The sequence below is a fragment of the Nylanderia fulva genome, unplaced genomic scaffold, assembly GCF_048542155.1.
Source record: "Nylanderia fulva isolate GAGA-0341 unplaced genomic scaffold, ASM4854215v1 Scaffold1, whole genome shotgun sequence".
In the NCBI taxonomy this organism is placed as follows: Eukaryota; Metazoa; Arthropoda; class Insecta; order Hymenoptera; family Formicidae; genus Nylanderia; species Nylanderia fulva.
Window position 1 is genome coordinate 6998022 of NW_028189192.1, and position 26389 is coordinate 7024410.

Below are 26389 nucleotides of genomic sequence, written 5' to 3' on the forward strand. Positions count from 1 at the left end.
AATTGAAACATTTTAACAATTATTTTTCTACTAGTTAAGTTACACATATAAAAGTTTCAGTTTCGAAAATATAAAAAAATAGTATATATTTTTATATTTTATTTCTTTATTTATTATTAATTTAATGTTATATTGATTGAATATCAAAATTGAATATTTTTATTAATTAATTCACAAAAGTTTGTAAAGCAATATTTTAATTTCTATATTTATTTTTATCGTGAAGTTTATAATTTGTGTTTGAAGTTATATATATATATATATATATATAAATTTTCAGTTGCGTTTATAACTTCAAAATTATTAATGCCTTTCAGCATGGAAATATAAGTACCGGTATTAGAGCGGTCGAAACATGGCTGTATTACGCGATGTATAGCTGTGTGCAGCGTGTTAGCGATTCTGTTTCTTAGTTCTCCGATTGTTGTATTTTGCATAGTGTAGCGTGCGATTTTCGTGATTGAGTTACAGTAGTCTACGCGCGCCGATGGTCCCATTTGCTGTTGGTGATAAAAAAATAACCAACAGTTCCTTTTAGACGATTTTGTCACGCAGAGGCGTATGTTCCTCTGTGCACGAGTGACAGGAATTTGATTCCTATCGAAAATTGAAAAAGCCCTGCACTGAGTCACGCAATCTTTATGGAGATGAAAACTATGGGCTGTGAACAACACACACAACGACAAACAAAAATCTGATTTTGCCCGCGTCGCTCGGCTAGGTAACGCTTTTCAAATCGTCGAATTCGCATGTCACTCATATTTCGATGTATATTTGTATTTGGTTGTAAGCTTACCACATGTTACCTTTGCTCTCATTCGCACTTTTGCAGGGGATTGTCTATTTTATTGAGATTTGATCTGAGCGATTTGTTTCACTTGATGTATTTATATTACGAACTTTTTTATCACTGTTCCGATATAGCAATCATTGCAGTTTAAGCAATAAATTAAGCCTAATGTATGCGTCAGATGCTATACATAAAGTACTTAACTGTGGTAGGCAAAAGGCAAAATGTATAAAATATGTAGAATTAATATATTATACATTAATTCTATATAATAAAAATATAATCTCATAAATTTGTTTAATATATTCTTAAAATATTATATCATTGGTAAATATATACGAATATATGTAGAATATATTAGAGCATAGATTGATAAATGTTTCACAATTACAGAATATTCTTTCCAAGATATTATTTTAGAGTATCGTTATTAAATAACGTGAATCTGATTATGAATAGATAAGTCTTTAAAGCATTGCATTTACATTGATCGATTTTCAGCGAAATGGCACGAACCGTGGAAATCGCGCAAACGCGAATTATTGCCTTTTATTTTACGCGAGATAGCACGCGTTTTCGAAATTCAATTAATCGCGCTGTCGCGACGAGAAATATCGGCCAGGTGTCGAAAATTAAATCATCAATAGCCGACGCAGTGGAATGTATCGACAACATTTAAAATTAACTATTATGTCAGTCGCGTTGGAGCGTGGAACGGATCTCTGTCGCATATGTAATATGCTTGTGAATATATATGTGTCTGTACACACACACATATATATATATATATATATATATATGTGTATATATATATATATATAGACATTCTCATATATAGATGAATAGATACCTTTTATTCCCCTCTTTTGCCCGCGACGGTTCCGGATAAAATGTCCCGATGAACGGATAACTTCCATTCGGTTAAATCCATTTATGCCGGATAGTCCGAGTATTTTGAAAACGGGTTTGAATCGGGTCGTACGTGTCCTATTCGCGCGTAAAGCGAGATCTCTGCCGTATTACCGGCCATCGAAATCCAGACTCGCGCGCAGTCAGAGTCCGCGCATAATCAACGTAATCCGCAAGTGCTTATCACGGTCGCAAAGTACAGACTGCACGAAGAAAGCTCGGTGGAGCTCTGCGTGTTACGGCTTGAAAAGCTACCATATTATTACTCATCCAAAATCGCGAGCTGCTATATGCGTTGAGATTTGCATCGCGGTGCAGAGGAATATTCGCTATTCTGAAATAGGAACCTTTACATAGAACACTCCAAGATTATTTGCACAAGATCAGGATTCTCGTTGCAACGATAAATTATTGAATCTCGATCGCTTTAAATATATAGAGAAAAAGAGAGAGAAATAATAAAATATATAAATATATATGTAAGTTTAAAAAGTCCAAAATTGCTTTAAATCATTTAAAATAAATCGCAATATTAATGAGAGATATATAAAGATAAACATTCTGACGAACAGCAGATATATTTTTACATTGCTATAGATAAAAGTAAAAGGTCAAAAGTAATTGATTACGTAATAATAAAGCATCTATTTCTCGCGTATATTTCATAAAAATTCAATATAGCTTTATAGATTTACAAACGACGGAACAAGCAAGAATAGCGGGAAAGTAAGACGGTAATGCATTCATGAATGGTCCGAATTCTGCAAGGAACGGCATTACTTTGGCAGCGACGCGGCGCGGAGAAAAGGTGTCGCGTTGGTATTCACGCGGATATTGTTGGCGATGTTGGTGTTGGTGTTGGTGGTGATGGTGATGGTGATGGAGGTGAAGGTGTCGTGGTGGTGGCTTTTCCACGGCCGTTACACACGGCACAATTCCCGGAAATATTTCCAGCTCCATGTGTAAAATCAGCGAATTCCACGTCGCGCTTTTCCGATACGTAACTCACGTGCCTCTGCCTGCGCCATCGCCAAATGCCGCCTTCGCCGCCGGATTCTCATTGCACCTGTTTCGTGACGACCGTATAGTCGCGTTCTTCTACCCCTTTATCGGTGCTTTTAACGCGCGCACAGATGCAAATGCGTCGGATGCAACTAGACAAATGGGCACTGGCTCAAGATCAAATAAGAGCAATTTTTACAATCTAAATATTAATGAATAAATTAAAAATTTGAAAGATTGTTTCCGCGATTTTTTTAATTATCTCGGAAACGAAAATTTTATACTTTTGATTTTTTTTATTAGAAATCGCAACTTTTTTTGCGGTTTTACTACAATTTCTCGGGACACTCTGTATGCACACGACATTCTTTCGGAAGGAATTCACGTTTTGTTCTTGGTTCGACGTCTTCTGTTCCATAATACCGTCGACTCTCGAGGAAGAAGGCATCGTACGACGACGACGACGACGACGACGACGACGGTGTCGTCGTCGCGAGCGCGAGAAATATTAGACAGATGCTACGACGGAGTCGGTCGTCCACTTTTGCGCGAGACGTTACCTCCTTCTTTCATTTCGAGGCGAGCAGCCGACTTTGATCGTCGACGCAGGGAATGAGAGAGATCGGTCGCAAAGAGAATTCCAGAAATCAAGCAAGATTTTCAGTGTGCGAGAAAGGTAAAAAGTAATATACGGGCAAACTTGGTTTTAAGAGGAGTTAAGGAAATAAAAATGTATATTTCAAGATAAAAGAGGTTTTTTACCACGTAAAATAAAAACGGTGAAGTGTACACGCAAAAATTTTTCTAGCATTGATACATTTAATGAAATTAACGTTTTATGTGATGTAATTAAGGTTTGTCAATTAAGAATTAAGTGTTGTTTTCGGATATGATGTTTAGATCATGTTTAACATTTATATTATTAAATATCTCTCTTCTTTCAATTGTACAAAAAGTCATCGTACATTATCGCAATGTTTTTCATTTATGATTGAATAATATCGCAATTAAGTGAGCTTGTGAAGAGAACTGAATTTTGCAACAAACAGCTAATCGTGTCAAGTACTCGGTATGCTTTATTATTATTTGTACAGTTAATCACAACATCCAGAGTTTATATTTTCAAATGCTGATTAACTGATTCTTTCGTCTCTTTTTCTTTTCTTTCTCCGGAAGGAAGCAGAGAATCAGAGTTAAACCTCGGTTAATATTTATTGAAACGTATCTCAGTCAGCAGGTAATACTAATACATTACTATCATCTTGGTCGGTATCGCGAAATCTATAGTCACGATGTGCGCTCTGAAGCAGAAATATTGCGACTTCGATTTTAATAAAGGCTCGTTTCCGTGTATCGATCCGTGGTAAATTGATGCGATTTATCACGGCCCCGACCCAGTTCCGTCGCACTTCTTCGAGCGCATATACAAGTAAGCTCCATCGATATCTATGCTGCATTGAGATTTGTTACATTTAACGCAAACATTGTCTCTGCTATAATTTCTTTAAAATATTATACATCTTACTCTGTTCTATATTATACTAATTCTATTTTTTATGTTGCTTTCTATAGTAGTCGAGTCCATGTTTGATCTCTCTTTCTATTTGATTTGTTTCATGGATACATTGAATTTATTCCAAGATTAGGTGTCGTGTAAAAAGTTAGTAAAAAATAAAAAGTAAAATTTCTGATTCTTCGAATCATTGTGAGTATTGTAGTGGGCAGGCAATTTATAGCTGGCACGACATTAATACGGCTGTAAATATCACGAACTGTTGCGTGTTCGCTTAAATTACAGTCGTCCATCTTTGTAACGGCTGGGATACGTTATTGCCGTCTCAATGACCGGTTAAATTATCGCACATTTAGATGCATCTTAGGCGCGAGTAGATCTAGTATAGATTTAGTACATAAAGTCATTAGAACTGTGCAACATCACATTCAAATCGTTTACTTATCGTAGAAACAAAAAAATATTTATTTGTGTGTTCTTTACCGTTACCAAACACAAGAGAACGTATTTACAATAATCACATTTGATTCCATCGCGTCGAACATTGGTTTTCGATTTTTAACGTATAGGATTTTCCTCTAGGATTTCTCGATTTTCCTCGCGCCGGGTCAATTTCAAGAAAATATTCTCAGTCACTCGATCTTTCTCGCCGAATATATCTTTGATTTTCATCACTGCGAATGCGCGACTTGTTCGTGGGGTCAATCTTCATTCCGTTCGTTCCTTCTCAATCTATCGAAGCGTACAATCGGCCTCGAGGGCAATCAGAAAGACGAGACACCCTCATTTGCCAATGCTTGCTGGCTGTGTTGCGCGCCTTTATCGTTCGTCTGTTCAAGGGTGCCGATTTCTCGCACCCGTTTCTTTTCGACGTCTCGCTTTTCTGCTCGAGCACTCGAGGCGGAAAAATACACAGGGATCGGAGAAAGGGAGAGAAATAGAGGAGGAGAGAGAAAGAGAAACAAATAAGAAGTTCCCCAATTTAGAGTCGGGGTTTGGCAATACGTCGTGGGATGTCACGGCACGCTTATCCCTCCAGTTTTTCGTCCCCTACGCGATATTACAATTTTATGGTCTCTTTTGCACTTCACGATGATAATGATTGTTTCGGTTACGCGTTTCCGAAACAAAGACGCATTAAATTGTGAACATTAAATTAGAACATGAATTTTCTTTTATTGAATAAAAGGGGGATAAATGTTGGAAATCAACAGATAAATATAACAGCACGACTTACTAATTTATTTCGCGTGTAGTTTTATTTTTATTCTGAATTTATATTCTGTGATTTTCTAATATTTAAATGTTTTTAAAGTTTTACTAATATATATGCGGATTTTAGATTTAAACACACAAATATACAATTAAAATATCAAACTCTCTTTAGACCCTACATATAACAGAGAGTTGAATGTAAATTTGCAAATTTTTGGGTGAAAAATAGAATTATATTTTTAGTCGTAGATATTTTCGCAAGTACGGTTAGGTGGCAATGCAAGTTTTATGTTCGTTCCATGCTCTCTTTCTGCATACGTACCTCTTTGTAATTTACTTAGGAATTCTTTTTCCCGTTGCTAGACTTTCTATTGTTTTCCATTCCGTTCCACATTCTCACTTTTTTCGTTCGTTACTCGAAACGGAAAAATGTACAATGGATGCAAAGGAATGAAAAGAAACCACAGGTTTACCATCGTTCCGGTATCACGTCGTTTCGTAAACACCATGACAAATCTCTGCGAATCCGCAACGTTTCTTCATTCTATTAGAAGAAATTACCAAAGTTAATAGTACGATAAAGTTTGCAATTTTTGTTTTTATAGAACGAATGTAGATTTCATTTCACTTTAAGTCTAATTTTATTTATCGATATTATATCTCTATAAGAAGGCAATAATTTCTCAATTTAGTAGTAACAAGTGTCTCAAAAATTGCAACTCTTTTCTCATTTCCCAACATCCGCTATCAAATGTCGATAAATAGTTTTTCGTCGCCTTTGAACGATTTAATGAAAACTCTCGAAGCGCGCGCTTCGCCAATTTATTTTCACTTCCGTCGCTTGGCATGATAACCCGTATGTTATGAAAGTGCGGAATGAAACGTTGCAGAAGGAAGAAGAGAGCGGAATTGTCGGGAAGAGAGAGACCGGAAGAGATAGGGCGAGATGGCAGCGAGCGTGCCACGTTCGCGCCGTTGATTCTCAGGCGATATGTTCCGCACCGCTTTCAATTTTGCGCAAAAGTTGAAATGATATCGCCCCGTCTTTCTTCGGAAGGAGAAAGGAGGTTTACGACGCGTGGAGATTGAAAGAAGAAACTTGTGTGCGAGGAGGAGCCTCGACGCCGGCCGGCCGGCGCGCGTCAGAATTTAAATCCTTTTAAGCAACTTCCTCATTTCGCCGGCGTTTATAATTCATGGGAGACGGCGCCGGAGGACAAGCACGGAAAACTGTGCCGCATGGAAAACATCCCCGACCTTAGTGAAGCGACATGCGCGGGCGGGCGAGAAGAAATTTCCATAGAAAAAGGATAGCCCGTAACGATTTACTCGGCCTTTTGTATCTTGCGCCCCGGGAGATGTGTGTGTATTCATGAATTATGCCTGCTGTGTTATTCCGTTGTCTCTCTCTCTCTCTCGTAGACGATGGAGCCCGGCCGCAAGACCGCGTATGACAGTGTGTTACAAATAATTATTCGTTCATTACAAGCTCGTGAGCTCGTATATAAAGATGAGGTAGACCACCGCGCCGGGGTCCGTCCTGGCGTTGTTCGTATATAAACGTTGCGTGGAATTAAACGTTAACTCCGCGTATTATAATATAATCCATCGGGAAACAACAGCGGGAACGCGCGTGTCCCACGCTTTCCCCACGCGATGCGCTATCAAGTTTTCATTAAGTAGATTAATACATTACCGTTTTTATTTTGAATTGAATTAATTATACTATAATCTCTCTGTGTCGTTGTCTCTTACGAGGGGTAAATGTCAACGTGTTCCGTGCGAATTATATGTAACACGTGCGCTCGTTGAGGCACGATAAACGATATTTCCATCTTTCGACGCGTTTCCCTAAATTAACTCTTTGCGCTTCTGATAATATTCCAAATCTACCATTATTTCACACGCACCCGGTCCTTCCTTATTGCATTAGCCGGCATGTCGTTGAATGCAAATAGAATAATGCCGCGGTTCGCTGTGCTAGCAAGTTCTCTCGAGCAAATATGGTAAAATGCATGTATTCCTAGAGCGAATACGAGAAGGTCTTGCAGAATTTGAAATACTTATGAGAAGCGCACGTGTTATGTATGTGTGCGCGCAAGAATTAACCGCGCGTGAAATATTAAATGAATAAATCTTTATCTATTATCGTCATGCATAAATCTTTGATTTTATCACTTGGCTGATCTTCGATAATTCGCATCTATTCGCGATTCATTGCGCGTAGTATTATGACAGTACGATCGATCAATTTAATTCTGACAACTTTTATAAGCAGTAAAATTTTTCACCATTATGTCATCGCACAAGTATAGAACTTGCATCTTTACAGTGTACGCGTGTCTCTAATCAATTTAACAAGAATTTTTATTTTTACAATTGCTTATATAATTATTGTAATTTTAATTTAAATAACTCTTTAATATTTACAAATTCTATGCTTACAGAAAATACTGTTAATTAGTTTGATCGAAATTTTTTATCTCTATATTAAGTATGCAAATATTTATCAAAGGCAAAAATATCAAAAATCTTTCATCTTTTTCATTGGTACATTATCTTATTACTATTGTCCATATCGCGCGCAATATGTAAAGCAAACAACTTTAATCAGCTGCGGTTAATCGATAAATGCTGTTTACTGCGTTAAGTGCTCGGCCGAGCGAGCAAAGCGGCTCTCGATCGCGAACGTAATTCAAGAATCGAGACTAGAGTTCAATCTCACGCGATCCATCGCGTCCGACCGGAAACGACGACTACAATAGCGACGACACGCGCCGTACCCGCGTGTGATAGCACCGATAACGCACGCCTTGTAAGGCAGAGGGTTGTGTGTGCGTACGTGAGATAAGGGTAAAGGGTGTGCGTGCGCCGCTTGCATTAATCAGGGGTGGTTTTTCAACGACGTTGACGTTATGTCGCCGATCTGAATCTCTCGGGGGATGTGCCGTCTAACTAGGGGATCTGAAAATGAATCCTCATTCGACGGAAAAAAAAAAATATATATTTCTGTCTGTCGACAATTGGCATTGATCGGCAGTAGAGCAGAAAATTACCCAAATAATAAATTAGTTTGAGGGAAAATTGCTGTGTTAATTTCGCAAACTATGTATTTCGAACAAAATTGATAAAAACTTTTGCGTGTAGTTATATGTTGCACAATGTTATAAGAGAAAAAATTAATACAGCAATACAGATTGTAAAAAGTAAAACGAGATATTAATATCGATTTGCGATTTTAATTTTGTTTCATATATGTGGTGCATTCAAAGTACATTTACATAAAAAGAACATTTTTTTAATAACGATTTTTTCTATATCGATATATGGTATTTAATTATTATGGCAGATTATAACAGTATTGTGTATTTTTTATTCATTGAAATCGATATTTTTATTTCAATGCTAATTTCTAGTTATAACAGAAAAGGGCCATAGTTGAGATAATTAAGGAACAATCAAGTTCACTAGAAATTTACTAGAAATTCTAATTAAGAAGATAATTGGAATTCAACCTTATATACCTCGCTAAACATAATTGCATATCTTTTCTCATGTGAGATGAGCACTTTACTTATGTCTGTGGATTGTCGACTTGCTAACTCTGAATCAAGAGATCAAAGAGTACTATATACCCATGCAACGATATATACTTGCGCACAAATGTGGCAAAAGCATAAAGTACATTTACATTGAATGCGTGACTATCAATGTAATTTTTTTATTCTTTATGTATACTCTTCATTTCCATTATTTATTTTTTGTACATTATGTCAGACAATCTTATAGTAAAATGTTCTTTTTTTAATGTTTTAAAAACTTTCTTGTTTCTTATCTTTTATATAATATAAAAATCAATTTTAATATATTATATATTTTATAAAAATTTGAATAATATTTATAGATGATACTTTGAAAATATAATCTTTAAAAATGCAGGAATTTATAATATAAAATTGTATAACGAAATAATATTCATAAATTCGCGATAGAAACTATTCTTTATTATACTTTTTGAAGTTAAATAACATTTTTTTTATACATCTTATATATTTTAAAAGCTTTGAAAAGTGATTTCCTCCACAAAGGACAATGACAATAATGTAATATTAAAATATCAAGAGTACCGCAAAGCTTATATTATTGGAACAGCGAAGTTATCGACAAGATCATACTTCAAAGATCTCTGTAATCTCTCTCTTTAGCAAGCGCTTGTTATAAAATCATCACTTTCTTTGATCCGAGCGATAACAGGCCTCTTCGATTAATATTGATACGTGAATCGTCGTGCAAATCGTGTCGGAAAATCGATCAATTTTTTCTTCCTCGATTCGTTCGCGCGTAATAATCTCCCTCTTCCTCGAACCCTTCAGTTCCCAGTCGCGTAACTACCGAAACTTTGGCAATATTCGTTAAGGTGGCAGAAACGCGCGAACATATTTACATAACACCCGGAACCGTCCACACGTGAGAGACTCACGGCTGTGTCCTCCAGGCATTCAAGCCTTATCCAGACAGCAGCTCCCATCACCACCGCCCTTCGATCCCACGCTCGTTCTTCAGGAGTTTGCGAGCAGAACCCCTCGCGGCTACTTCGTGTACGCGCGCAAAACCCTCTATATTGGAAGACACGTCCGACCCGCGAACGAATTGCACATCCACCTCGCTGGATCCACATCAAAAGCGGCTAATTTGATCCCTTGGTGATCGTTCGTGCGAATGTAATGAAAGAGGGCTGACAGATGATGCCACAGTTCTTAACACGAAAGATCGTTTCCGTTTGTCTGATGCAATATGTGGATTACATCAAGATGTATATAGGGGGAGACGACGCGGATTTAATCCACGACAACTACATATAGGCTTTTGAGAGGAAGTTATAATAAGACTGAACGTACACATGACAAATGTCTTGTTCGTAATGTGATGTATCATTTACGCTTCAATTATTTGAAAAATTAATTACGCTAAAATAAGTTTTTTTTTTTTTTCATGAAAACATGTATTATTATTACAGCACATGCGTTTTATATACTCGCGTAATTAACTACATTTATTTTTAAATCAAATTTAAACTATCTAAAGATAATATTTTATATATTATATTATATATATATATATTTATTGTAACAAGTTTAATTTTATTTTTTAAATTATAAAATGTTTTAATTTGAAATGACATTATTGATTTGTCCGCACGAGTAGTCCTTCCAATTTCAATATTAATATAAATATGCATTATTTATAATATTCTTTCACTTATTCTTTTCTGTATTAAAATAAACTTTTCTATAAACAGCTCATACGCTACATTTAAACAAGGTCAGAGGTATATCTTCGGAAGTTTACTCGCAGTTGTCATTTAAACTCTGTCGCGAACTCGTGATTCGACGCAGTCGTGTACTCGACGAACAAAGTTTACAATAACTTTGTGAATCATCCGCCTCAGCATTCAGTTTGCCGACGCGCCCCGACGAAGGACAGGCAAGAGATGCCTTTTGCGGGGTCGAAAATATATATTTACGGGAGAACTCGCGCGCGTACTAGCGCTCGCGCACGGCGGAAGTAATTTGATTTCTTCGTGATCGTTCAAGCGAGCGCAATAAAAGAGAAGTCGCAGGCGACGCGCGCGAAGATACGTGCGTCCTGGTTTTCGAAACCCCGGTTCGCAGATCAAAACCCCGAGAAGGAACTTTCCCCCTCTGGGAACTTTGTGCTCGTCGATGCGCGTCACCGGGACAACATAAAACACGGCGGTTCCACGACCGTATACTATCATCGGGATGATGAATTGGGGGGTCATTCTAGGAGAAAGAGAAAGAGAGAGAGAGAGAGAGATACTCATACGGATTCCTTTCGTCCGACACGTGCCTTGCAACTGTCAGAGCGGGTTGATCTATCGCTGTAAACGGTTATGAATTTCTTCGATATTTTCCGATATATCCATCGATAAGCTTTTACGACCCGCCTCGCATTTAACTGTCCTCGACCGATCTTCCGATAAGCACTAGGGAGATCTTGTATATCTTGAAACAGCCGGAGAAGTAAATGTAAATAAATACAACTGCGTCAGGCAATGTAGACTTTAGTTTGATAATGTCGTAAATACGCAAATTAGATTTGTCACACACACATATATATATATATATATATATATATATATATATTTCGGTCTGCGGGATAAAAGGGGTAGCAGGAAAACGCAAAGGAGGTGCAAGAGATACGGTAAAGTGAGGAAGGTGAAGAAGAGGGTGAGATCCGGCGGTTCTCGGAGCCACTTAGCTGTTCGAGCACTGTCGGGGTTCGAGAAGCACGCGGTTATTGTCTCCGCGCGCGAGAGAAGTTATGAAAATTACGTGCTCCGATGCGCTCGCCTCCGCTTGTTCTCCGTTGCACAAAGACTACTGGGGCGCGAGAGGCCGTTTTCCTCGGGATACGAGCATTCCGCGAATGAATAGCCGATTAAAATCGACGATCCGCCCTCGCGTGCTCGCCTCCGGCTGCTCGACCAACTCCATCTCTAATTGCTCGCGTTAGCCGATTAGCGATAAATTGATAGAAATTCCTTCTATATGCCCGCGCCCTACCTTGCGTTGGAAATTATTTATCCTCCTCGTGCGAAGACACGATAGTCTGACATTACAATTACAGGCAAACCGGATCCGCGAGTCTATTATTAGTCGCGAATTATTACGTTGCGTATCTCGATAGAGAAGATCGCGATAGAGAGATTTTAAAATGTATTATTTATATAATTTGTAAAGCGGTCCAACAAATTGTTGCAATAATTCCAATGTAAAAGATAGCCATGACCGTGCCTTTTTCCTCCGATTAACGTGACTTTCAATAATGTGGTTTCCAACATTCTAGTGGCTTTAATACGCGATGTGCATTCTCAGTCACGTTTACGTATCTTGCAGTTATTAATCCTTATCGAGGTCGCCGGCGGCGAATTTTCTCGTTATCTTTCGCCGTAAAATTAACATCTCCGACTCTCTTCTTCCTTCCCCTATCGCTCGATGAATAAGTTTAATGCCGTTCTACCTTCTCCGGGATAGGAATTTCGCGAGCTCACTCGCTTCGATGCACCCGCGACGCATCCAGGCGAAAGAACGAGCGCTCACCCCGAACGCAGGACGTCACTTAAAATCGGTGGAATCTTTACCCGGGGCGATAAATCCATTATTTCCGATTTCTGTTACCGTTCGGTTGCTCTTTCTCTCCCTCGTTTATGTAGCACGATGCTGTGTGTAACACGGCAATAACGCGAGATTAATCACAGCCGGGTTAGAGATACCAGCCGCAGAGAATTACGCATCGGACCGATATTGCATACCTTTTTACATACCTTTGCGTCCACCGGTAAATACATCACTTTAGAGAGAGGAAGAGAGAGAGAGAGATCTTTACACAATTTTATTCATAAGCTAATATATATTGGCAAGGGTTTAATTAAATTTTCAATCTAAAGGAAACCATTAGCCGCGCGAGCAGATGCATCGGGCGAATCTGCAAATCATGCGGATACATTTTTGCGAAATTAATTTGGAAACTGCGGATCGCGAATTAGCTCTCGAGCGATATATTTCGTGGAGTGTTTAATGCGCAAGCTGCGAAATGTAAAGTTTGTCGTATCGCATTTATTCAATTAGAGAGCGCGCGTAGTCATTTATTTAAAATAAAGTTAATTAATTACATTTGATTTTGAGTTATTAATTTTATCCGAAAAACAAGATTAAACTTTAATTTATTACGGCGTATTATTTATAAACGGCATAAAGACTATTTAACGCTTTCAAACAGGGAGAAATACATTCGAAACGTGTAATATATTAACTGTTATTATTACATACTTAAACATTAATCGGTTATAAGAGTGCTAATTGAAAACAATTGAGAACAAAATTTGATTGCGTCAAGTAAATAGCATTTCATTACCGGCTAATAATTCGTAATGCGCAAATTGATAATGTTAAAATAATATTATCCACTTTATCATTTCTATATTTTACGGATATACATATATATCCACCATATTCGTAGCGTGTTCAATCTATTCATTCTATCATCCGGGACACGTGCTATAAAAATATTGCGTGGCATGACTCGGTAATCAGCTCACACATATACTATATCAACCTATCCGTTTTGAAATCTATTCGGGAGGAATACGTAACCACATCACATTCGGATATTTCGTTATTATCTCGATATCGCGTGGACGAGAGTGACGAGAACTTTGACGATTCGATCAACGTGTACAGTCCGCGCTGCAATACGTGTAATACGTTCTCTCGTAACGGGAAAACCGTATAGGGTGTTGAGTTTACGCGTCGCCTAAAGGAAAAGCAAATGAGGCAAGGAGAAAAAACGCGGGAAGAGAGAAAAAAAGCGACCTGACCCGAACATTGTGGGTTGATAATCAGCACGAGTGCCTAGCACGAGAGCTCGAAGAAAGCTCGGCGCGACCGCTAATGGAAAACGTAATCGGGCTCTCTGTTTTCCTTCCCTCTTTCTCTTTCCTCCTCACTTTGGCGTGAATTTTCCAGCGTGACGCGGAAATGCGTGAAATGGCTACACGCGCGCGTACGACACGGTCGTGTACTTATATACAGCCGATACTCTTTTAGTGTCACCCTGTGTACAGTTAGGTTTGCGCACGTGTAACTAAGCAAAAGCGTTACGCGTTTGGAATTGGATCAGCTGATACGGCAGGAGGGAGCGCAATTACCTGTCTGCCGGAACGGTATCGAACGACCGATATCACTGAAAGCGCGCTAATGGAAAGCAGCTGAAAGGAAGCAAAGAGAATGACAAAAGAGAGGAAGAGAGAGAATCGCAGCGAGCCAGCATAGGTCGAGCGTGAATATGTCGCGCATACTTTGTTTTCTGCTGCATTTAGCAATGAAGTGCGGAATCCTTTGATTTTCATTTGGTGATGCGCGCACGATCGTCATTCCGTCTCACTGTTCGTTAATTCAAGAGAAAGATAGAGGGATGTTTGGCATTACGTTGCGCGCGATTCATTGACGGAAAGTAGCGAATGAGAATTATATCGCATCCTCGCTAAGCGGATCTAAAACTGAGCGATGCCGCAGCGAAGGTATGATAACCATACAACATACTGCTATACAGGATAATATAGTCGCTCCTGCGGCAATTTTCCGCTGAAACGGACCACCAGTTTCGCCAAGGGTTATGTTCACTTGGACAATGCCGATTAGCGCTCAGCTAAACTAATAGTCCTTTACAAATTAATGCATTCACGATGCACCGCCAGAAGACTGCACCGCGGCTGGTGACCCGTATCGACTTCACCTGAACCCTCCGTTACCAATACCCGATCGTACAGTATTGCCGGATCCGTTCGCGCGCGCGCGCGCTCGCAGATTATCGGAATTGCCGCGGTATCGCAACGGAAGAAGAAAGTGGTGCTGCCTGTTTCGACGATCGGTTTTCGGTTATTACATTGGCAATTGGAATCACCACTTAATTTGCTCCACGTCGCGCAATGCGGTTTATGTTGCGGCTGTAAACGAAACCGTAAATACGCGCGGCATCGAATTCTCTAATTGGTATATAGGTATTTGGTAGTTGCAATCTGACTGATGAAATGTATAGTAATTATATATTACGATATGTACTCATTTATGTAATTATAAAGAAGAGAATTATATATTATATATATGATAATGATTTGTAATTATTAAAGTCTCTAGAGATAGAGCGATAATAATGTGTAATATAATAATCTTTTTTAAGAGTTAATAATCATTTTATTTTAATTAATTACAATAATTAATCTAATCTTCTGTAATTAATTTGATATATTATTTTGAACATCCGCGGTGCGCAATTTCATCCTTAATTGTTTTTGTAATATAAATATAAAAATTTATGTGATTTATTAGATGAAAATGTGTAAAAAACTGCGATTTTTTAATCGTATTTATGATGAATTTTGTTTGCCTTTTTATTTGTATCCCTGGTATCTGCATTATTATAATATTCAGCATTTATTGTTATTTATTGTTTTTGACATTAGCTATTTTAATATTTCTCTTCTTCTTGATATATAATACATATGTTTTCTCTGTACTACTTTGATACGCGAAAGTTCATGTTAACCTTTTGCGAATCTACTCGACGACCACCGGAAATTTAGCGACGAGACAACTACTACGCTTTGTTCCGAAACTCTTAGAAACCGGGTCTCGTCCATCCAGGCAAGTTATAAATATTCAAACTTTGAACGTCGAGTTAATCAATGACGACACCGCTTCGGTTTAAGGGGATTTCGCTGCGCGGTAACGTTGTAGATAGTAAAAGGCTTTGAACGACACTCACCTTTCGTCGTCAGCGTTTATCCCCATCACCCTTCAGTTTGATCTATCAACATGTACCTATATCGCGACGTGATCAAAATTTATTTTACGAACAATCTTCGTCGAGAGAATCTTAAACGAACTTTGCCGCTTTGTCGATGCAATTAAAATTGATACAATCCGCAAACATGTTTACGTGAAATCCCATGCATATAAATCCGAAACACCGATTTTTACTAACTCTCTTTTTTTCCGACAAAGAGTGTCTTAGTAATCGAGTATGTTAACAGAGTCAATCGAGTTAACCTAAGAGAGAGCTATCTACGTAAGAGTGCCATATATCTGCGCATACGTCGGATAAAGGGAAGCTTGTTAATAAGGATTTATGATTAAAGCAGGAAACGTTAGAAGAGACGAAGCTTGGCTTTGGAGGGTCTTGGTTAACCGTTCCTTTACGAGGCTTGTCTCGGAGCGGTGTCGAGGATCGGCAATGACGGCGAGATTGTAGTAAGGAGAGCCTCGAAAATTGTTCCTAGACGCTTCACCGGCGGTTTTATTACCCGGCGAAGTGACAGGGCGGACTGTTTATGCTAGGGAGTGTCTAAAATCGCGCGCGCGAGAAACGGCGTGATATTAACACGAAGAAGAAGAAGCATTTTCTCCGTCGCGCCCTGAATGTAATTTGATTCGCTGACTATCACGCGCTTCGCGCAATTATATCGCTCAGAGATACACCGACAGTCGCACCGACAACCTTCGTAAATTAATTTTGCTCGACGCGATTCTCTGTTCTTCCTTGGATTCCGACTATAACATAGGCGGAAGAAAAACAGTTAACGACGACTAGCTGTAATCGACATCGCTGCCTGGTTTTAAGCGAACACGCTCTCTCTCTTTCTCCTTTTTGATTTTTCTCACGAAATTCTAACAGTATGAAAATATAGAGAGATATTTATAATTAAAAAGATTCATATATGCACTTTTTTAAATTTAAATTTCTAAATTACACACTGAAACAATGGAGAAGGAAAACTCAGCAAATTATCGGAATTAATCAAGTTAATTAATATTAGGTATTCTTTGTCACTCTCTACAACTCCTGACGCGAATGACATTCATAAATCGTGACTGATTAACAAAAAGGGACAACATCCCGTTTGATTCATCCTTCTCCCTCTCATGGTCAACATAAGCATCTACTTCCTACGAATACACATGTCTCGCTCTTGCAAATGCCATACTACGTGCTCATATGGTCGTAACCGAGCGTCACGCTCAGCTGGCGCCCGCCATTATCTCGCGATAGAATGCGCTCACGGTGGCCTAATAAAATCCCATGAGTCAGGCTATTTGTCGGCGGGAGGGTATTTAAGTGATACATAATGTCGTAAAGAGCCCGTCCCCCAAAAGACATCCCTGTCTGCCCTTCGTGAACCGACCGCAATCGCTCGTGCGAGGGTTCGCGCCGTATAGAGACGTTATACTTATACGACATACATACAAGGTGACAATGTATTAGGTCACTCGGATTGGACTTAATCGACTTCTTTAATGAACGAGTATATTTGCATCTAACGCAAAATATGTATAATTTATTATGTTAAAATGTAAATCTACCGTTCTCTTCTGATATAAGCAACGATTTATTACGAATCGTTTATATTATCTTAATCATTTATTATCGTAATTTTTTCTCATTAATGAAATATGTATAATATATGTATAATAATATATTTATAATTGCACTATAATTATTGATGGATTTTGATATATTTATATGAGCACATAATGTTTTTTCTCTTTAAGATATCAGAAATCAAATCTAAAATTATAAAATTTTAAAAGAACAGGAAAGGTAGTCATTAATTAACAGATTAAACAAAAAGTTGTAGCATCAATTCTTTCTGATAAAGTGAAATTATTATTTGATAACACAAGCGTGACTATTAACTTTCTAAACAAATGAAACGCCAAGGGCGATTTATCTTTCACCTTGAAATCTTTCACCTCGAAATGAATGAATCTTTTTAGACATTGATACAATTTGGCTTGTAATATGTAGTACGTTTTCGTGACTGCATGAATCTTTTAGTAGTATGCGCTTTTGCTGCCACAAATTGAAATCTTTTATCACGAGAAGCTTATCGCGTGCAGCGATTTTCTCGCAAAAGAAGCGGCTGGCTCTTTTATTTATACACGATATACGCTGCGAAAGCGTACTTTAATAATTGATGTCCTAAATGTTTATCAATTTACTCTTTATTTTAAGCGATCGCGTATAGCTCTTTCAGCACACCCTGTATACAGAAGTGCGACCTGGCTCTTTCCATTAGCGTACCAAGGGACGTCCTCCCAACGACGTATTTCAACACGACGGGGTTTCTATTTGACTTTCACCCGTAGTATCAGCTTCCTAAATCACTTCTGACGTCCGTATGCCACGGGGCGTGAACGCATTTTCCGCTATTGACAATATTTTTTAAACAAATATTATTTCTTTTTTTTCAACGAGAAGCAAAAAATAATCGCACTTTTACAACGAGCAGCGCGAGCTAGAAATTAATTCCCTATTATATTTTATTGTTAATCAGGAATATTACATTTAATTTATTATAACACATTTCAACATAATCTATTTTATTTTATTCATTACATAATAATTTTATTTTTGTTTTGTTGCAGGTAAGAAAAAAGCATGCTCTATTTTTCGACGGAAATACGTTTTGGATTAGACTCACCAAACGTCTATGCGTGAGTAGAAGAAAAAGATTTATAAGTTGATGTATTTATATGCAAAATAAGAAATCAAATACTAATAAACATAATTTATGTATGAAATATTAGTACTAAATTCGTGCCTTCTTTATTTTTTTTAAATTCTTTATTATACATACACAAATTTTATTCAAATTTATTAATATTTTAGCATTACATATACATATATATATATATATATATATATATATATATTAAAAAATATATTCTGTTTATTCTTGGTTTTTTAATTTTCTCGTTTTGATTTATTATTATGTGACTTAATTTATGAATATATTATTATAACATTGTGTTAATGGGAAATATTTAACTGAATTAAAAACGAGACAAATTTACATCATTCGTTATACACATTGTCGGCCATCAATGTTTGACAATCATTATGCATAATCATTTGCGCTATAGGAGGAATGTCGTGCGTAATCAATAGTCGTGTGTTAACGTGTCAGTTGGAAGTTGGAAATCATGTGATGCCATTGTATCTACTGTTAGAGCTTTTCAACGACTGTTTTACAGAAACATTGCACGTATAATTATTTACCTACCGGAGTCTACCGGAACTCGATGGTATGGAATCGTGTAGCGAGCGCGTTGTACATCCTGGTTTACATTCGTTTCGCATGGCTCGTAGCGACATTTTCCGCTCGGTGAGGTTGGTTTTTTTCGGATTTAGATGCAAACGCGTCGGACAGTATTCTGTTTGCACACCTGACGCGAATGCATACCGAAATGCGACGAATATATATGTATCTCGTCACGACGTCGCGTCATTAGCACATTTTTACAATCGTTGTAATTTCTGACATCCATCTGTCGATCGGAGAACTTATTTTTCAAAAAATGTGAATCCTTTTGAAACCGGTAAAAAATATTTAACGTTTAATTTTAGAATGTAAAAAAAATATTTTACGTGGCATTTATTTTTGAAATTATTTGAGAGCAAAAAAGGAGGCAAAGCATTTTTACGGAAATAAAAATTATTTAACAACTTGTGAAAAAAAAACTTTCAATTTGTTATAGAAGAGAGAGAAAATTCAATTCTCTCCTTTTATCGAACATCTCTTATTGCCATTACATTTTATATCGAAGCTTTCGTCGAACGTGATCGAAGTCATTCCCTTAACAAAGAGAAACAATTCAGATGTGGTTGTCAAAGTTCAAAATAACAGATCGCCCTAAGGATAGGCTGCGACGAACGTTACGAAGGGTTGGCAGTGCTCGCAATTCTTGTGCTCGTAGTATTATTATTAAAATCGAAGCTCGACTGCAGAGTCGATCTATTAGGGTCGCTAGGGCGTCCAAGTATCGCGATTATTATAGCCTTCCCCCTAATTACCATCCCAAATATGAATGCAAATTGCCCTTCGGCATCCCTAGGTGGATATGTGAGTACATGTATATCTATATATGTATATACATATACATATATATTATATATATATATATATAAATGTCACAGTTGCCGCTCGACGTCTCTTTGGGGTTGCTTATTAGCTCGGTTAGGGGATGAGCCTGACGGAGGGTGGTCTTCGCACGGGAGGAGGTCGTGCATTTGGGCGATTCTCGCGGGATGTCGGCTCTGATCGTCCCTCGAAAAAACGACACAAATAAGGTCCATCAAGCTGAAACAGCCGGGATTTGATCGCAGATATTTCTCCGCGCCCCTTTGTCAATCGGATCGCGCCCTTCTCTTTCGCGAAGCCGCTCGTTGCGCGACAGTAGGGTTAGTTTGGCGGAATCCCATATTCATCAACCGGGGATATCTCGTGCCTCGCGGCGAAAATTTTTTCAAAGCTAATTTAAATTAGCATGGATTTTGAAAGAACACGCTTGTATTATAAATTGGGGAAATATCTATACACATGCAAAATTCTCTTATAAATTAGATTCAATTTTCATTACGAAATTGCAAATATTATAGTATGTTAAAAAAACAAGATTTACATATTAATCAGCAAAAATATATATATTTACTATTTAAATATATATTTACTATTTTATTATGAAAAAGTGACACTAATTAAAAATGTAGCTATTTATATAATACTAGGTACATCAAGTTGTAATCGAACACAAATTCTATATTTTTTATCTCTTCGTGTATAAGATCTGTATTGAAAAAGCCAAGCTATTGTGCAGAAGTTGCGTCATGCTACTTGCGATAATTCAACGCCCATCGAACTGTCCCCCTTCGCGAATACCGAATTCCGGATATTGAAGTATACCCCCGTCGTCCCATGGGTACCAACTCTCGACCCTTCGACATTATCCCAACGAAACGAATAGATCGCAGCGAACGGCACCGCGTCGACATACTCGTATAGTACAGGACGCGATATCGGTCCGCACCGTTAGCATAAAAATCCGAGCCATCCAGAATGATATCCGGAAACGGTCTGAAAACTTCCCACGAGCGTGTCGTGATTTATTGTTCGCCAAAGCCGTTGTTCTTATGAAGAAGAAAGGGCATCGGCAGGGGCCAGCAGAAAAGCACGACGGAGGGAGGAAAGGTCGACGAGTTACCCTACGAACCGTAAATAGTCCCTTTCGAATCGTAGATCTTCCGATAAGTAACATCGTCGAAAAGCGCATCCTTCGTAATTTGGGGAGTCGCGGAAAATGGCATTGTTATGTGCGATTTTTTTCTTATCTTCGACGACGCCTGACGTATAACGAGGACCAGATAACTATCGTGTAACGATAACCAGCATCGAATTTCGCTGATTATTTCCTTGTCAATAAAAGATGTAGCTGCTGTAAAATTTATGTGATGCAATAGATTAAAAAATATATGCTTATTATATATATATATTACATTTTTTACTATACACTGTGCTTTATATAAGACTTGAATGTAAATTAATCTTGGAGGATGCCAAAAAAAATCACATAATTATTGATATTATTAATAGCATTGCATAAATGCAATCGCGTTATGCAAAATATAAAGTATATCTCAAGTGTATGACAGATATATTACAGCGAAAGAAAGATGGTATCTATACATGTATATACATATATGCATATATGCACTCGTACGTATACCTATATGTATCCATATTTCTCGCTCTAAATATATTTCTCATGCCTTGAGATATATATATTCTATATTTTACATAACACGATCGTTACATTTATGCAATGTTATAAAAAATGAATAAAATTATGCATTAATAAAAAATATCAATAATGATGCAACTTTTCTCTTGATATTATCTAAAACTAATTTACATTGAAATCAAACATACATATATATACAGTATGTATATATAATCTTTATATTTATTATATTTAAAATCGTTCGCATCAACGTCAAGCAGGAAAAAATACGGAGAAATGATTTAAAGAAAAATTTTACAGACACATGTGACAAAATTATCCGAACGAAATGGGTTTTACAATGCAAGGCAATTTAATTGTGTTATATCGATCACATGCAGCGTACGTTTATCACGTTGTTGTTCTTTCTTGAACCCATTCCAACGAATTATTCACGATGCGAATAACGAACCAGATGAATTTGGACGCATTTGTAAACAAATTTTGAGGGGAACGAACTGAAAGTAGAACAGCGAGGATACGTACGTGTCGAATAACCAAATGATGAAACCTTTTAACCGGATGAAACGGATGGCACGCGAGATACACGGATAGCGCGCGATTCAGTGTGAGACATCTACCGCAATTATGAACGCAGTCTGAACGCATCGTTGGTTAAATGAATCGCAAAGTAACGAAAATGACAGTGCAGATATTTTGTCGCAACCGTACCGTCGACATAATAATTTCCATTCTTCCCCCATTTGTCAACATTATTCACGCCAATTTTGTCCGCTGCTTATAATTAAAACGTTTCAACGAAGACACTTGCGATCGAATCTAGAGAATTTTGTTATAAAAAATTGTTTATATATATTTTTTAGAATTATACATTTTATTTTCTCTATTTTCTTCTGCAATCTTTCTTAATTATATACATATACGAAAGACATTAAACTTTCTTTTAAAATGGCATTCATTAATAATTAGACATGCTAGAGCTTTTAAGATAATTTGTTCACATGCAAACTCTCTGTTGATTAAATAATAGTCCATTTTCTATTATGCTTATTATATACAATTTTAAAATTATAGTTTATTAAAAACAGAAAGTCTTTGAAACTATTTTGATAAATTTTTAAATAAAAACAAATATTAGGTAATAAAAATATTATAATTTTAAATAGATTTCATGTTCTGTAATTATCAAGATATATAGAGTACCTATTGAAAAATAAAAACTCAGATATCTAAACTGACGGAGGAATATTTTTAAATGAATTAATTTTAATTTATATAGTCGCAAAAATATAAAAATGAAAGGAATATTTATCGTAGGAAATATATATTTAACTATATAAGAATTAACAATCTATGTCGACCCCGATCTATTGCATTTTACAAATATTAATTCGTTCGATAATAATCGTTAATCATGCAGCAGTTTATGGCAAGTTAAGTATACGCGCAAGGTGCACCGATTTGGACCCTGCATTCGGAGCAGTGACATAACCTCATGATTAGTTGAATGAGGTTAACCAGACTGTAATTAAATCAATGACGGCCATAAATTCACGAGAGGCGAGCGTTTGTGCTCGCGCGCGCGCACGAGATACATCAACGTAATTTCAAAATTGTTAATCACGTATTACTAGATTTGCGGTACACGCGAAAACGAGCACGCACATCGGTAAAATAATCGTAATGAATATTTATGTTATGCCGTGAACGATTCCTGTGTCTTGCTTAATGAACGTGATTTCATGAATTTTATGACGTGCTCGTTAATTAAACTCGGCGCGTATTTGTCAGGTGGAAATTTAATGTCTTTAATTTATAACAGTGTTCAAGCCTCATAAATATATTCGTGAGTAGCATATTATGTTCGGTGTTTGAAGTATTGCAAAATTATTAAGTGATAATTAGGTGAAAACGTCTTCCCCATTTCACTTTTCTGCGATAATCTGCGCGATTTCGCCTTTTCAACTTTTACTCGTCAATCCGATATGAATTCTATAATATTATTGCATGAAATTCTATATATTACAATAATTCTTATAAATCAAAATTCAAGGATAGTCATAGGCTATCGAAAAATCAAACACGCCATCTATACAATTAAATCGTCTGAAAGTCAAAGAATTAAATATAAAATGTGTAAGGGAGAAAGAAAGACAAACAGATCTCTCTGCTAATATAGAAAAAAATTTCAAGAAGCGAAAAGATTTTCTTCTCTCTACTTCTTTGTTAAAATACGATACTCTTTAAATTGTGTCTATCACTTGAAACCTAATCTGTAAGTATTTGATTAAATAAACTCGGTAATTCTCTCTCTTAAATTGTAAAACAAATTTACCTTTTTGCACAAAAACGTGCACGAGGCAAATAAAATTCTTTCCTCGAGTATCTTTACACCAATAAAATGCCAAGAAGAATATCATATAAAAGGAAATGTTTTATTTTTTTTTTTTAAAGAACAAGCTTTTTATGCGCGTTGACTGATTTAAATTCGCCCCGATGTCCTTTATACAGTGTCTCGTTACGGTGTCGCGTCAAAACTGAAAGCCCCTTCCGTCACGCCTGCTTGAACGACACAGCGAGTCTTCCCCTTCAGCTACCTAAATCAATCTTATCTTTAAGCACGACGCTATATACAAACGGAGTTTAACGCAAAATACGCGGTCCCTATGGACTCGCGAGAACCGTGGCGAATCGTCCCTCGACCCGGGGATGCGATTTTCAGCAACGCACGTGACGCGTGTCCGATTCGGCGAATGAATAAATAAAGTTGTCTCGCTATGAGAGAGACACGCTTTTTGCGTAGAAAAATCCAGCCGGGGGAAAATTAATGCCGTTACCGGTTACAAGGTGCACACGTTGAATCTGAAAGAGGGGACGTTCGCGGATGACACATCATGGATAAAAGGGAGGGAAAAGGACGAAGATCTGGATGCGAACACGTAACCGGATTTGATTCGCGAAAGATCAAAGAGCCTTTTTTTCTTCTATGCGTTCGAGCGGAATTCTGCCACCGCGCGTAACTGATAGAGCCAATCAGAGGATAGGAATAGATAAGCGCGTATGTCCCGTCCCGTCGAATGCGCGCGCGCACGCGTGTTTGTTATCGGTGCAGATACGTCGGATAAGCGTAATACACATTGCGCCAGGAGTGATCTAGAGCACCGCGAGCGAATGCACGACGCGTCCAACACCTGGGCGCGGCTTCTTCCTTTTTTCTCCCCCCTTTTCATTATTCAATTTTGCAATTACTGCCGGATAAGGATAAGGCGAAACGAGCGACGCTTTATGGTCTTCGTGACTTGTGCAAGATACTGTTGTGCGGCAACCGAGTTTGTGCCTACAAACGTATTCCAGCAGGCGCTTCACCTATTTTTATTAAGGAAATATTTGTGGCAAGACAAACGGTTGCGCTTCTCGTCTTTGTTAACAGTATTTCACTTTGAAATATAATGCAGCATGATATATTATGCTTATGGGCGTTCGCAGAATTTCTTCCAGAAGGGAGCATGATTAATTTTTTTTAAATTTATTTTTGTTTTATTTTTTTATATTAAATACGCAAATGAATTTTAGTGTTTGTTCAAAAAGACAGGAAATGCCCATGATTATACTCAACATTGCATTTATTGCATACTTCTTTTTCGTCTGTGCAGTTAAGATTCTTTTCTCCTGTCCAATTTAGAAAATTAATTGGAAATTTTCTTGTTTTCTAGACGTCAAAATTAAATGTCTCCAAATTCAACATCACATCTGAGAAGAAATAGATATGCGCATGACGTAATCAATTTTCATTAATTAATATTACCTTGCATAATTTAGTTAAACAGCTTTGTGTTTCGATCTGAATAGCTCGAAAAACTTGTTCTAAAGAGAGAAGAAGCAAACAATCCGTTAGAGCATTTATTGCATACTTCTTTTTCGTCTGTGCAGTTAAGATTCTTTTCTCCTGTCCAATTTAGAAAATTAATTGGAAATTTTCTTGTTTTCTAGACGTCAAAATTAAATGTCTCCAAATTCAACATCACATCTGAGAAGAAATAGATATGCGCATGACGTAATCAATTTTCATTAATTAATATTACCTTGCATAATTTAGTTAAACAGCTTGTGTTTCGATCTGAATAGCTCGAAAAACTTGTTCTAAAGAGAGAAGAAGCAAACAATCCGTTAGAGGGCGATTTTATCGTACGTTTCACCCCGAGAAATTAGGGTGGAGCAGCAGCTTGCGACGATGAATCGCTATACGCGACCACTCGATGCGTCTTTTCGACGGCGATCTCGAGGGAATGCGGGAACTAGCCCTCGGGAAGTAGGGGTAGCTTTCGAAAGCGGCGGCCAAGAGGTCGACGATCGCGATAAGGGTGTGTGGAGGCACAAAGGGCGCGCGACGTACAAAGATCCCCAGGATAAGCGTCCCCTGATGCCGTTATTGCATCTCCGGCAGACCTCTCTTCGTCTCTCTTCATCCTCCCTTTTCTCGTCTCTGCTTCTTCTTCTTCTTCTTCATCCCTTCGTTCTACCTTCCTTCTCCAACGGGATCTCCGCGCGCGCGGACATATGCGAGGGGACGTTGTCTATTGAATTTTCATGATGTACACGCGGCATCTAAGTGACTCAATCTCAGCGAGCATGCAGGAAGTCGTCGTCGCTGCCTCGTCGCTATATTACTCCGCGAGCGAGCGTCGGGGTGGCTTCGTATAGCGTTACGATACGCTAACAAAATGACTGATGCAGCTCGGAGTTGCGCACCAGGTTGCTGTATTCGCGTGTGTACGTGTGTATGTATCTCATGCAATATCC

General features: G+C 37.7%; 1 protein-coding gene and 1 long non-coding RNA gene across 7 annotated transcripts in view; both read left to right on the forward strand.

Moving 5' to 3' along the window:
* Window positions 1-26389, forward strand: part of Fas3 (fasciclin 3) — a 287025-nt gene that overhangs the window by 65578 nt on the left and 195058 nt on the right. The window lies entirely within an intron of this gene.
* The window catches only part of LOC114931122 (uncharacterized), a 33400-nt gene continuing 25471 nt past the window's right edge, over window positions 18461-26389 (forward strand). The window contains exon 1 of the long non-coding RNA XR_003819606.1: window positions 18461-18505. This is a non-coding gene — a long non-coding RNA (uncharacterized LOC114931122). The remainder of the gene's footprint in view (window positions 18506-26389) is intronic.